This window comes from Lissotriton helveticus, chromosome 1_1, assembly GCF_964261635.1.
Source record: "Lissotriton helveticus chromosome 1_1, aLisHel1.1, whole genome shotgun sequence".
Classification (NCBI taxonomy): Eukaryota; Metazoa; Chordata; class Amphibia; order Caudata; family Salamandridae; genus Lissotriton; species Lissotriton helveticus.
Genome location: NC_136057.1, coordinates 1013254001 through 1013267564, shown reverse-complemented (window position 1 = coordinate 1013267564; position 13564 = coordinate 1013254001). Strand labels below are relative to the sequence as shown.

Genomic DNA, 13564 nt, shown 5'->3' with positions numbered 1-13564 from the left:
ATTATGGAAACTGCCTCCATTTTATAACTTCCCGCCCAACTTAAAAACTCTTGCACAAAGGGGAGCTTTTTGTTTAGAACAGTCTAGAAAAAGGAAAAGCTACGCCGGAGGAAGACACCAGCCCTACTGCAAAGATTAGCTCAAGGACTTCTACTTTCAGTTGGCACAAAGGACTAGGTTTCGTTTCATCAGGGCCAGTGGTGTTGGCCCCCTACACCCCCTGAGGGACAGTAGAGGAATAAGCCTGTTAGGATGTACTCTGGAGGGGTCCTCTGCATCTTGGACTGGTCCTGTAGAAGAGTGTCCTTCAGAAGAAGGGGGTTGACTTCCGCTGACCCAGATATACAACAAGCGTCCAAAGGTGCCAGTGGGACCTGGAAAATCCAGGAAGGGAGGGCACTCTGCCTTAGTGTCCTTTGAGTGCTACTGTGGAGGAAGGCCCAGGAGAAGTGCCTGAAGCCACGACAGGTGACTGGCCCTGTGACTAGTGGGAAAGCAGTAAAAACTTTTTTTTTTTTTAAAAAAGGCTCCAAGAACTGCAAAAGTTAGATGCCAGAAGACCTAAAGAAACCATTCCTAGTGGCTGGGGAGCACCAGGTGGAGTAAACCCAACTTTACCCCGTGCAGTGAATTATTACAGGCATTAATGAATGCAACTGTGAAAGGGTAGTACCTCCTTAGTGATTTTAATGGAACCACATTGGTTTATCAAAACATTTCTGGTTTTATTACTGTGGTGACAGCCCGATGAAGCCAGTAGGGATGCGTTTTGATAACTACATTCAATGATATTGTGGCCAATATATATTGGAGATGCATCCAGAACTTACGGTTCAGGGTTCGCTTGTGGTGTGAACGGTTAGGAAAGTGTTACCAGTGGAATTTTCGATCGCCGTTGATGTATATTATTGTATAATTAATGTGTAGCATTTAACAGTACGTGCGCAATAAAATATTTTTCGTTTTAACAAAGTAAACAATGCACGACTTATTGGTTGTTTGCTGCATGCCTGAGGACTTGGGTACTAGCCCAAAGCATACCCCCTGAGTAGGTCTCAGACCACTCTGGTTGCTACCCTAGTGTAGTCCAATACTACAAAGGGGTACTTGGTTTCCGATAAATAGAAGGTTGCAGACTTATTTGAGAATAACCAACTTTCTTACAATCAGATGTTAAATTGTAACTATGGCCTACCAAGCCATATCTCTCTCCAAAATACACCCAAAATACTTCACTGTTAACTATTAGCAATCTGTACAGTGAAGGTGCTAACCATGGTGCTGAACCCGAACATACACAAGCAGGACATTGTTTTCTAGATTTACTGTTGCCAGAAAAAACAAAAAACACACCCCATAAAAATTGTTTTCAATCTATTTTATAAAAAGGACAACTTCGTCAAAAATGTTTTGTTAATATCTCCTGAATGATTCGGGCTAAAGAGATTCCCATCACTCATTTTACAATACTATAATCCCAATATGTTTATTAAAGTGTTTTCTTTTTTAGTAATTACTCAAACTGGACATTTCTCATTGTAGGAGTGGGAAGTAATTGTTTTATACTGGATCTCATTCTACATTCACATCACTTTCAGGAGTCAGGCCTTAAATGCGCAACCCAGCTACTCTTCGAGTCAAGGTGGCTGTGGAGGCCAACTGCTCATCTAAGACTAAGTATTCAACATACTAAAATGTTGACACTTCTAAATTGCACCCTTAACTCTGGAAAAAGTCAGAAAGCATGACAAGTGAGTCATTGCATGTCAAGAGATCAAACATTATGCACTGTGTGCATAGAAATGTCATATCGATTAAACATACACATTCATTGGATAACTACCAGCTATACAGACTGGGACTTATTTCTACGGGCACTGTGGTGCATCCATCAATAGGGTTTACAATGAACTGACCACGGCACCTGGTTTAGATTACTGAGCACTTACTGTGATCCTACTCTCCATAGAAATCTTAATATTTTCACAGGATGTAGGACATCAGCATTTATATACGCTGCACAGACATGGAGAGCATCTTTTTAGAACTAAAATCACACCTGGCACAGGTACTCTATTGAGACTCAAGGGTGGAGATCTTTTTAGGTCTCACCTAGCGAACGCAGCGCATGTGCTACTTCGCCTTGGCGAGACTATTGTTGTGGGTTTGGTGCGCGAAGGGAGACAATCCATGTGCGCACACGGACAGGTTTTGTGCCCGCGCATGGCGTCTTCTCGCTGGCGTCTCCTCTGAAGGGGGACAGGAAACGTGCACTCCGTATACGTGCACATCTCCTGTCCCCGCGTGAACACAGCGCGCGCATGGTGCGTTTACTCTAGCTGCCATATGGAGAAGCGACTATTTTTGTATAGCGCACACTGTACACAACATGCATTCTAAGAGCTAGGAAATGTTTGGTGGTTACAGGATGGTGGTCTTATCTGCGGTGGAAGGTAAAGGTTGTGGCCAGTGCTCATTCTCACACCCGTTACCCGTTGAGGAATGTCAGGCACTGGGATGGCCTCCAAGCACTAGCTTTTAATGCCTCTCCCATGTCTTTCGAAAGGAAGTCGTTGGCTACGATTGTGCATATCGCTTTGTGCACAGCCTCCTTTCTACTGGGCAGTGTTTGCTACCAATGAGTATGGTGAAAGAGGTGGGGGGAGGGGTTTACCCTGAAACCATTGAATTAAATAGCGGGCCATCGTAATCAGCCGATCGCGACAAACTTCCTGCTCCGTTCCCCCATGCTTCACCTGTGTACTATAGAGTCCAGGTGTGGCACCGCCTCAGCTCGCGCCTTCCATGCACCAGGCCTTCGATCATCCCAGTGGCCCCCAGCTCTCCATCTATCGCTCCAGTACGGAACCAGTTCAACTTCCCTCCTAACCTCTGCAACATCCCCCATTTTGGCCAACCCTTTTCTCCCTATCCCAAATCCCATGACCCTCCCCATTACCCCCAGCCTCGATCACCTTTTCCCTAAAACCATATTAAATCAACCCCATGTCCCTAAACAGTGACCATCCCTCAAATACACCCCAGACTGCGTCGCGGGTCACCCAGAAGTCCTCCATAACCCCTTGTCCTTGCATCTCACAAACACAAACATTGGTCCCTTTAACACGCACCGGTGCCCTCCTTCAACCTACCTCCCGGGCTCTCCACTCCCCACCCCCTGCTTTGCCAACGTTTTGTCCCTTTCTAAAGCTCAAGCTGTCAACTGCTCCCCCCCCAACCAGGGTCATGCATAACTTCAAACCATATGGTTGCAGATGGGAGACGTATGCCCCTGGCCCCCTCTGCCCACGCTCCAACGCCTTCCTGGTTCTATTGTTTAGAAAATAGAATACAATCAGGGGGGTTTTAATCTGTCTCTGCCCCTTCTCACACACCCGTCAGTCAAGCAACCTCTCCCCGCGCCCCCATCCTCCACCCACGGCCCATCCTACCAGCATTGGCTCGACCATGCAGGAGCAACCTGAGGAAGGGGAGGTTGCGAGCAAGGCAAGGAGAGAGCAGCCCCTTTTATCGCAGGTACGGCGGATGCACCGATGGGGATGGGTTGAAATATGTATATATATTTTGATAGGAACAAATATGGGGTTGGAAAGAGATGAGATATTTGTCCAGTAAACACCTCCGTGGGTAAGAGTTTAAATTCACGGTTAGTGGGAGGAGTCAGTGACACTCCTTCCCTACTCCCACATTTTGGATGCTGGATGGTGTGAATCGGCCAATCAGAAGGAAGTCCCCCTAGCGAATGGGTTCAACCATGCTTCTCCATCATTGAGACCGCGTTACGCAAACCCAAGGCGCGGGTAGGGATCAGGTCTGTGAATGGTACATGTGTGGGGTCTGCTGCCTCATGGAAGCTTTGGTAGAAGATAAATTAACATTGCACTAGTGCACAGCAAGCATTTTCAATGCAGTAGGTCTTGCATTTGCGAAAGTTTGAGATGTTGGCATTGTAAATAGCAATGCCTTTTATTGATGTGTTGGTTTTTAAAACATAAATCAAAGGTATTGCCATTTACAATGCCAATAGCATAAACTCGTTCTGTGGTTGACATCCAACAGACATCATGGTGCAGGGCACAAGATCATTGATCATGTACCGGTTCCTATTCACGGCATACGCACTGGTTGGCAGAATTTACAGCTATCAAAGCATGCATAGTAATGACCTGTAGAGACGAGTGTGTGAGCGCCTCGTGTGCTCAGCAGAGATGTGCGTGGCATCTCTCTCCTCATACAATCTATGAGCAATTTCTAACAGAAATTGCACATTACAATGATTTTAATACATTTTTTACACAACATAAATATAAAAAATTATGTCATTTACGATGCTAATAACTCAAAACCATGTCATTGCGAGACCTATTGCATTGTAAATGCTTGTTATGTGTCCAGTTGTTTTCGATTCAGGTTGATGAAAATCGAGCCTTACAACGTACCCAGTTCAATGGGGGTTTCCTCATTAATCGTGTGAGTGGATCAACTTTGCAAATTAAAATCCATGAAATGGTTAAGGAGCAACGAAATACTCATTCATATTCGGGTGTTAGAGTAATGAAATATTTTTGTTGGAACAAAGACTTTAATTCGACCCACGGAGTACAACAGAGAAATCCCTGTAAAACTCCCCAAGGTCAAAAGTAGCCAAAATGTCCCCCAGAGCAGGTGATGGGGACACAAAAAGGAATTCCTGACATAGCAATGTACTCAAGACTTTTCAAATGTGCTTAGAAATCAAATAGCAGTTGTGGCCTTCTGTCTTTAAGTGCCGACACGGGCCTTCTAAAATCTCTAACTCAGCCGCCAGGGCTATTAAGAGACTAAATTATAGGATTGACGTATCTTGGCCGGCAAGGAAAAAAACAAAATACGGATTCTGGGAGAGATCCTTCGGTGGCGTGAAAGAAAAAAAAACAGCTCATTACTAAGTTCACTGCAGGGATTTCTCAGAAAATGTCAGCGGTGGGGAAGCATTCATGGGAACAAACAAAGAATACCACCCACGGGAATGGCGTATAGGACGTCTACAAATCTGTATTTCAAACTCAAAGGTCTGCTCGGTTTTGTGTGTATGCACTATCTTTTTTTCACTCGAGACTGTGGAAAGCTTTCTTTGATTTAATGTTTTCCTTTCAGCGAAGCAAGATTGTTTTTCTCCAAATACAGCCCTGCAGCATGCACAAAAAACAGCTGCCCTGCAGCTCATGTACGCCAGCATGAGCCGAAAATAGGCGCAGCAGCAGGGCAGGCAAAATGGACCGCAGCCTGGCAGTAGCAGGGATACCGCTCCTGATCAGACTGCCCCCGCCCCCGCCCCCACCGCCTTCCCCAGGGGGGAAAACAAGCTCGTGCGGCAAGCAGGGGCTCGACAACACATAGCCTTCTCACAAGTTAAACATTTGCATTTAGTAATATTTTGTTCTTTTAGCAGGCGGCCATGCAGTCTAGCGGCTAAGCTGGCAAAAACAACATCCAAAGCTCGGCTGTGAACACTCAACTACTTCGGTTAAAATTAAAATAGAAAATAAAGGCACAACGATGTGCTGCTGCTAACTGATCTGTGCGCCCTGAAATAAGGCATGCACCATTGTTTTCCACCTTAGATCAGTAATAAAAATAATTTAAAAAACACCAAAGTCTCACTAGCATGACCATGCTTTTTAAAAGACAGTACAGACGAGCACTTCTTTGCTACCAGCCCCTTATACACACACATATACAAAAACACACACATATATATATATATATATATATATATATATTACCTACTGGCGATAGCCAGTAGGTATATATAGTTAGGATTGTTTTCCATAGGGAAATCGCAACATTCTATTGGGAATAACTTTGGCGCCGGTTGAGGAATCTTCCTGAAATTTTCCTTAACTTTGCCTCGCGGCGCTCCGCTGCTTCCATGAAAGTTTGGGGGGGATTCGTCAAGCAGGGGCAGAGATAAAAGGGGGTCCCAAAACGTGTTTTCCCCATGTTAATTTCCATAGGGCGGTTGGACTCACTTTTAGCCCGAACGGCTGAATGGTTTTCCACCAAACTTGGCAAAATTGTAGGGACTGGTAGCCCGATGTGCCTTTGCTATGTCTCAAGATATGTGCTCCAGTGGTTTTTACGAAAATTAACTTTGAAAAAATATATATTGGGCTACATATGTGTTAGAGCCCATATGTAGCCCAATGTAGCCCAAAGATGGCCACCAGAGACAAAAAAAACAAATGTAGCCCAAATATCAGCCAGATGTAGCCCAACTATAGCCCAATGACAGAATATGACAGAATGTCCCAGAGTGTTCTAAAGAACAACTAGAACGTTAACAGTCTTACTTATGACAAAAGTATGGCACACCTGAAGTCATCTTGATTGGAATAAAGTGGTAACACTTAATACATTTAATTTGAAAAGGAACAAAATGAGGGGTTTCATTTTGCCATAGAAATTTTATATATATATATATATATATATATATATATATATATATATATATATATATATATATATATATATATATATATATATATATATATATATATATATATACATACACACACTGAAAAAAACATAGGTTACACACCAGTTATAGTTAGGAATTAGAATTTAAAAAACCTTTGAAATTCACTGAAAAAACCATAGGTTTCACACCAGTTATAGTTAGCTGGAAATTTTACTCGCATAAAACCATTGAAATTCCCACGTTATAGTTAGTTGGACTCACTATAACTTGCACGTCTGCAATGCACTGCTGATGACGTCATATATTACATCACTCATGCATATATTTAAATATTTAAACATTACTCGCTAATATATGTATTCACTAAGATACTTAATAAGCCAGTTAACCAATCAATTTTTTTTTAAAACACTGAAAAAACCATAGGTTTCAGGCCTTATATAGTTAGGAATTAGCATTTAAAAAACCTTTGAAATTCACTGAAAAAACCATAGGTTTCAGGCCTTATATAGTTAGGACTCAGCATTTAAAAAAACCTTTGAAATTCACTGAAAAAAACAATAGGTTTCAGGAGTTATACAGTTAGGAATTAGTTTTTAAAAAACCTTTGAAATTCACTCAAAAAACTATAAGTTTTAGTGGTGTTATAGTTAGCTGGACATTTTACTCATACAAAACCAATGAAATTGCTCCTATATAGTTAGTTGTACTAACTATATTTCGCGCACCCGCAATCCACTGCTGATGATGTCCCATATTAGATCATTCATGACATGGTCAGTGACATCACTGATGACATCTCAAATGACATCACTGATGACATCACTGATGACATCATCCACGTGACAATCACATACACCTTTTCATACACTATTACAATTTTTCATCACTGTTTGTAAAATACAGAGTATCATATTTAAATCCATTGTCACAGCAATACAAGTATCTAAAAATCCACTCAGTGATTCATAGATGTATACACACATCTAATCACTTACCTATGGATTCACTCATACATGCTGTCAATGAATAGAACACTATCAAAAATACTTATACATCTATATCGACATTAAACAGCACGCATCATATTCACATATGAAGTCATCCTACTCACTTATGCAAACAATGGATCATACTTACATATTTACTTAGCAAAACACTTATACAAACACCACTTCTTCTATTCATTTAGATAGTAAGTCATACTTAGTGAATTATAAAATCATTATTACAAGTATACAGTTATCCATACAGTCACTCACACAATCATTGTGTCTTATGTATACTTATTTATATACAACAACTGACACATACACTGCCTTTTATTTTTCTAGTTTGTTGGACCTGTACCTTTGAGAAATATATTTGCTCATCACCACACCCATAAAGAGTTTCCTTCACCGAAACTGTTAGAACATGTAGTTTTAACTTTATATATCTACTGAATCAACTATTCACACATCTTTGGACAGTCACACACCCCCCACCGAACCACACACACTTGCACACTCCCATACAAATACTCTGTTAACTAATCAATAACTAATATAGACTTTCACATAGCTAGTAACCAACTGTAGAATCAGTTTACACAACAACTGACAAAGTGATACAGATATTCACACAGTTTAGTCACTATCCACTATATTTAGTGAGACATTATAAATTGGTCAAGTAAACAGTCAATTACACTGCTACTAAATCCTCCATCCAAATATTTATTTATATATATCCACTCATTCTTCAATGTAAATTGCTATATATATATATAATGCATATTTAAATAACGATGCAAACCACATTCACTGGATGATGTCATCAGTGATGTCATCAGTGATGTCATTTGAGATGTCATCAGTGATGTCACTGACCATGTCATGAATGATGTAATATGTGACATCATCAGCAGTGGATTGCGGGTGCGCGAAATATAGTTAGTACAATGGGGTTAGTGTGGTGTAGGCGCCACTATCTGCCTGCGCCTTAGTGCGCAGGAGCCAGCGAGGGAACACCTACTTAAGGCGAGTCCCACTGTATCCTCGCACTGACAAGGTAGCGGTTTGCTGCTGTAGCTCTTTGCGCGCTGTTGCTGTTATTTGCATTTTAAAAAAGCCGTTTTTCTATTTGCTTTATTATTAGTTCCTTTTCCCCTGGTTTTAATTCCCCCTCACCTGCACTATAATTGTTATTTCACCGCTGCTTCGGCGGGTCCGGTGCTTGGGGTGGGTTTCCTTTTTCTGCTGCCATCTTGGAGTGGGGTGAGTGTGGTGTAGGTGCCACTATCTGCCTGCGCCTTAGTGCACAGGAGCCAGCGAGGGAACACCTACTTAACGCTCCTCCCCTAGCGCAGCGGGATCGCGCAGCGGGAGTGCCCTCGCGTGGCCGGAGTCGTGCCAGAGTCCGGCCCGTCTGCGCCCGTCCGCGCCAGGACGCGTAGGACGCGGCAGGACCCTGGCCCTTAACGCCGGACAATCCGTGGCGCATAATGTTGTGTTACACCAGGCACACGTTGTTGGCCATTGGCCAACGATGCGGGACCTGTGAGGCACTGCCGGTCGATCCTCTGTCTGGCCCTCACTCGTGTGTTTGCGGGATGTTTGATCTTCCTGCCCCTCTAATATGGGGGAGTAACGACTCTGCCGCTGTGGTAGACAGTGCTGGTCCATCTTTCAGCATCTGGAACCTGAACGTCAGGTCGATGGTCAAACATCATCAAGACATTTTCGACCTGATAAGTAAGGAGTCGCCGGACGTTTTTTGTCTGACGGAGACCTGGCTGCAAGACGCTGATACGGCCATTATCAACTTGGCCTTCCCGCCCGAGTACTCGGTGTACACTCTTAACCGAACCTCTCGAGGAGGGGGTATAGCGCTTGCGGTTAAGTCCTGCTACTCGTGCGTTTGGCAAGGGCAAAAAATCCCCGGCTGTGAAAGCGCGATGTTTAAGATTGCTATTACGTCCAACTTTGCTTTCTCGGGCCTTCTGATTTATCGCCCTCCTGGTAGCGAAGTGGCCTTTAGGAAGGCCCTCCCAGATGCCATTAGCACTTTGGCAGTAGGTTGCTCCAATTTTTCCATTCTTGGCGACCTAAATCTCCACTATGACAACACATCTAGTCCAGCGGTATATAGCTCCGTTGCTGACCTTGAGGCTCTTCAGCTTGTCCAGCTGGTGTCGCAACCTACTCATGTAGGTGGGCACATTTTAGATCCTTTTTTCACCAACTTAGAGAAAGTTAGCATTTCTACTCCATCTCAGCTCACCTGGACTGATCACTATCTGGTTTGCATCCAGTGCCCCCTTTATGAGCCGCAACTTAAACCCTCGGTGCGCTCTATTCCTAGACGGCGGTGGAATAAATTGAAACTTGATGACTTTTTTCATCTTCTGTCTACCGACCCGCTAGGCCTATCTGGATGTAGGCTATGATCGTTTTTGCGAGTGGGTCACTAAGGCTCTTGATTCCCTTGTTCCAGTAGTTTCCTGTAAATGTGGGGCAAGGGATCCAAGCCCGTGGTACGATGAGTCGCTGCGGGTGCTTAAAAGCACCTGTAGGCGTGCCGAGCGGGCATGGCGCAAAACTTATAACAGCGATAAAAAAGCTTTGTATATGGCCACTGTAAAACTTTACCATCGTGCAGTGTGCAGAACCCGCGCGGCCTTTTACGCCTTGCAATTCAGCACCAGTACCAACCCCTCCAAAACTATTTTTAAGGCCCTGAAAGACCTTACTGCTAAAAAGGCGGCTGTGATCCATCAGAGTTCTACCGCACATTGTGAAATCTTGGCGGATTTCTTTCTGGAAAAGGTTCATGCCATCTACAGAACCTTTCCCTCGACTGTGCCCTTGGTCGGTAGTCCTCTTAAGCCCATAGATCTGGATGTTTTACATTCCTTCCCGAGTTTAACACCAGAAAGGTTTAGTACACTGGCCCAGCAGGTGAAGTCCGGGTCACCGGCTGATCCTCTACGGCCAGCTTTGTTCAAAGACCTAGTATCCTCCGGTCTCTCACCGGTTTGCTCCTTGATCAATTTGTCTCTAACATCTGGCGTAGTCCCACTGAAGTGGAAACAGACAGTGGTCATGCCTATTCTTAAGAAACCATCCTTGGACATCGGCAAGCCCGAGAATTATCGTCCAATCTCACTTCTCCCGTGGCCTGCCAAAGTAGCAGAGGCGTATGTCAACTCTGTCCTCTCGGACCATCTTCTTCAGGCAAATATCCTAGACAGCACGCAGAATGGATTTCGGGCCGGGCATAGCACGGAGACTGCTCTACTGTATATGGTGGAGCATCTCCGCTCCGTGCTAGATGCGGGGCAAACGGCGGCGCTGATATTATTAGACCTAAGCGCCGCCTTTGACACCGTGTCCCGCCCGATCCTTCTGCTTCGTCTGGAGGAGGCTGGTGTTACTGGCCTTGCTCTCCAGTGGTTCCGTTCCTTTCTTGCCAACCGTTCTTTCTGCGTGGCCGTCCCGCCGCATCAGTCCAAATCTCATCTTCTGGATCTGGGGGTTCCCCAGGGCTCCTCGCTGAGTCCCACGTTATTCAATCTTTACGTGAGACCGCTGGCTGAGGTGGTTAGGCATTGGGGTATGACCATGGTGTCATACGCCGATGACACCCAGCTAGCGGTCACGATCAGCGGGGATGTGGATGTGGATGCCCCCAGATTTCAGAATGGACTTCGGGCGGTCGCCAGCTGGATGACTTCCAACTGTCTCCAGCTGAACGCAAGTAAGACGGAGGTCATGATCTTTGGCAAACAAACGGAACTCTGGGGAGACAGGTGGTGGCCGTCGGATCTGGGTTCTACGCCAACTCCGGTCACTGAGTTAAAAAACCTTGGGGTATGGCTTGACCCAACTCTCACCTTTGTCTGCCATACTAAGCGCACGGCAGCGTGCTGCTTTGGCATTTTGCGCGGGCTACGGCCTGTGCTTAAATTTTTCGATGCTGCCACTAGGCAACTCGTGATTCAAGCAACTGTGATTTCGAGGCTTGATTACGCCAGTTCCTTGTTAGTGGGATTAAACCAATCGGAAATCACTTGCCTGCAGCGCATTCAGAATGCCGCAGCGAGAGCTGTTGTGGGATTGCCTAGATTCTGTCCCACTGCTAACACCCTGCGTATGCTGCATTGGCTTCCGATTGCGCAAAGGATCCGGTTTAAGGCCCTTTGCGTAGCCTATAAAATTCTTAAGGGATCTTCTGCCACAATCCTTTCCAATCTTTTGTCCTGCTATGTTCCGGTCCGGGCTTTAAGATCCTCTGACCTAGAACTTGCAGTCGTCCCTCGCTTCAAGCGTAGCAGGGCAGGTGGTCGCTCTTTTCAAGTTAGTGCCGCAGTGCTGTGGAACTCCCTCCCCCCGGCGATGCGTGCCCACAGGGACCTGCTTTCTTTCCGTCGAGCAGTAAAAACTTTTCTGTTCCCTTAAATTCTTCCTGTTTTTTCCTGTTCAGTCGTGTTGTGTTGCTACCTTGTCGGGCGCCAGGACGCTCCTTTGCTGGAGCATCTGTGCGCCAAATAAATGAGTATAACATAACATAACATAACAACTAACTATATAGGAGCAATTTCATTGGTTTTGTATGAGTAAAATGTCCAGCTAACTATAACACCACTAAAACTTATAGTTTTTTGAGTTAATTTCAAAGGTTTTTTAAAAACTAATTCCTAACTATACAACTCCTGAAACCTATGGTTTTTTCAGTGAATATATATATATATATATATATATATATATATATATATATATATATATATATATATAAAGATATATATTTATCTCTCTCTCTCTACTGGCGGTCGCTAGTAGGTAGTTATATTTAGGACCATGTTTCGATAGGAAAAGCATTTGACATGCCTATATCTTTGACGCAGGTTGACAAATCTTATTGAAATTTTTCCCAAAAAGTGCATCAGTGATTCTTGTTGCATATGGAAAGTTTTGGGGTGATCCGACTACTTGCCGAATAATACCAAGCTTGTGCAGTGACACACAGAACACTGATTGGATGCCAACACTTCAACCAAGAAGTGATGGCAGCCATCTCGGGAATTTGCTTCAGCAGAGGCACCCCTTCCTCCGCCCCGAAAAAAAATATTGGGGGAAAAAAAGGGGGGTTATCCTTTTTCTTCCTGTTCTTCAGATGTTTTGAGACAATCAGTCAATTCATTATCACAGTTTAAAAATACAACCAGATAGGTTGAGTCGTTTCTCCATCTCTGATAGGTTACTAGTTAGAACAGATATGCCATGCTCCCAGGAAGCGTTGCAGAGGTTGACAAAAAGGTAAATGGCCATGAAGAGCCCAGCAATAATTCCTACATCACAGACACGCCCTATGAAAAAATTAGTGGGGACATGAGTAATTGTCCTGGCTTCTGTGAAAAATATCAGTTATCCATATTTAACACACAACTTGCATAAACATGTTTATGACCACCTAAAGGCAACCATAATAATGTGTGGAGTTGCATTTATAGCGACCACCCCAATTCCTATGCAACTTGAATGTTTCTGTTCACTGGTATAATCATAAAAAACATTATTACAGTTGCACCGATTAAAACAAAAAGTGATCCATTGCACCAAGTCAATAGGCTTGATACGTTCCAGCTAGTAGGCATTAACCCTGCATAGAAAGTACTCCACCACACCAGCCAGGAGTTAAGCATCATCCACAGTTTAGGGGCTCGGTGTGATTAGATGCTCCTCAAACAGAGCTGAAGGGTGAAACGTACAGAAACTTTATGAACAATGGCAAATAAAATAGGATAGCAGCTTTAGTTGGCTGGAGACTTAACTCCTTCCCACCTTTGGGCTTCTTTTTAAATAACCTCCTTTATGACTAGACTATTGGCTGACAACTCGAGATGTAAATGACTGGACGCGGGCTATTGCTCACCTCCCCAGAACACCATCTGATCACGCCCTGCTACTGCTTACGATGGTGAACAGCAGGGTTGTATTGGGATTGAAAATCTGCCCGGGCACGCAAAAAAAAAAAATAAATAAATAAATTAAAATAAATTAAAAAAAATCGGCCCACATTTGCATAATCACTCCTCAAATC

At 43.9% G+C, this 13564-nt stretch overlaps 1 protein-coding gene across 2 annotated transcripts in view; it reads right to left on the bottom strand.

Moving 5' to 3' along the window:
- Positions 1–13564, bottom strand: part of SND1 (staphylococcal nuclease and tudor domain containing 1) — a 2092018-nt gene that overhangs the window by 1677270 nt on the left and 401184 nt on the right. The window lies entirely within an intron of this gene.